The following is a 1,590-nucleotide window of genomic DNA, read 5'->3' on the forward strand; positions in this document are numbered from 1 at the left end:
GTAGTGAGGTTGGCCCAGGATCGGACATTGTTTCGTTCTGCTGTGCATGGAGTTGCTATGAGTCGGTTCCGACTCGATGGCACCTGACAACAACAATAACAACAACATCTGTGGAAAGAGAAGATGGAAATGCTCCACATCATCAGTCAAAACAAGGCTAGGGGCCCCTCCCCAATCACTGAGTCGACGTCTAGCCCTCAGCCCTTCACTCCTAGTTTCTCCCCGCCAACCTTCTTGCACAGTTACCTGCCACAGGTTGCTTCCACCGAGTAAAAGGAATCGTATCGTATGCCCGCAATGCAGAACCTCCACTCTTTCGATCCCTTTGCTGATGCAAGTAAGGGTGATGACCTGCATCTTGCTGGGACTGAGGATTATATCCATATAAGAATTCAACAGAGAAACCGGCAGGAAGACCCTTACTACTGTCTAAGGGATCGCTGATGATTATGATAAAAAGAAACTAGTGAAGGCGTTTAAAAAGAAATTTGCCTGCAATGGTACTGTAATTGAGCATCCGGAATATGGAGAAGTCATTCAGCTACAAGGTGGCCAGCGCAAGAACATATGCCAGTTCCTTGTAGAGATTGGACTGGCTAAGGACGACCAGCTGAAGGTTCCTGGGATTTAAATGCTTGTGGCTCACTGAAGCTTAAGTGAAGATTTCCTTGCAATGAGTAGAAAATTTCCCTCTGTCCCTTGTCACAAGTTTAAAACCTCACAGTTTGTATGAGGGTAAGTCAAAAAGTATTGCTACAATAGTTCTAAATTTGACCCTTGTTAATATACCAATCAGTGGGTGACTGCAGACAAATTCTCTCAGTAAAAACTATCTTAGTCACATTACAGTGTCTTCAAATAAAGGACTCTTTTGTGCCATAGAAAAAAACAATTTCGAGGTCAGGGCTAATATCAAATTTTTAAGAAAACTCAAGTGGACATCTCACCAAATCAATGAAGCTTTGCAACAAGCTTATGGAAATGCTGCCCCACCTAAAGCAACAGTTTCTAAATGGATCAAGCATTTCAAGGAAGGTCAGGAAGACGTCAAGGACGAGCCAAAAAAGGAAAGGCCATCAACATCAACAAGTGAAGAAACTGGCTGAAGTCCAGAAACTGGTGGGAAGTGACTGGACAGTTAGTATTCATGTGAAAGCTGCTGAAGGTGAGATCTCACGTGGTTTGGCATTTTCAATTTTAAGCAAACATCTTGGCCTCGATCAAGCTTTTAGCTTAAAGAGTGCCAAAAAGCATTATAGTCAGTCAGTACAGTGAACTTTTCCCATCAATCTTTTCGGCAAGACCAGACTAATGAAGATATGTTAGGAAACAAAGTGGAGCATTTAGAAAGAGCATGTCTAGGTTCCTTGAGAATTCCCAAACTGGCCTTTTGACCTTGTGTAAATTGAAGGAGTGCTTCTGGAAAGGCTTAGAGATCTAGAACACTAACTTCAGAAGTGTGTGACCTAGATGCAGGATGTAAAGAAAAGCAGTAACTTTACTTTTTGATACTTTTTGTTTAATAATGGTTTCTGTTCTTTTGTAACAATACTTTTTGACTTCCTCTCATATAATGTAACCATTTAGGAT

The 1,590-nt window shown here is 41.7% G+C and overlaps 1 pseudogene; it reads left to right on the plus strand.

Moving 5' to 3' along the window:
* The first annotated feature begins 288 nt into the window (after positions 1-288).
* LOC102823577 lies at positions 289-631 on the plus strand (annotated as a pseudogene).
* Positions 632-1,590: the final 959 nt, after the last annotated feature.

This window comes from Chrysochloris asiatica, unplaced genomic scaffold (genome assembly GCF_000296735.1).
Source record: "Chrysochloris asiatica unplaced genomic scaffold, ChrAsi1.0 scaffold00434, whole genome shotgun sequence".
NCBI classification, from domain to species: domain Eukaryota; kingdom Metazoa; phylum Chordata; class Mammalia; order Afrosoricida; family Chrysochloridae; genus Chrysochloris; species Chrysochloris asiatica.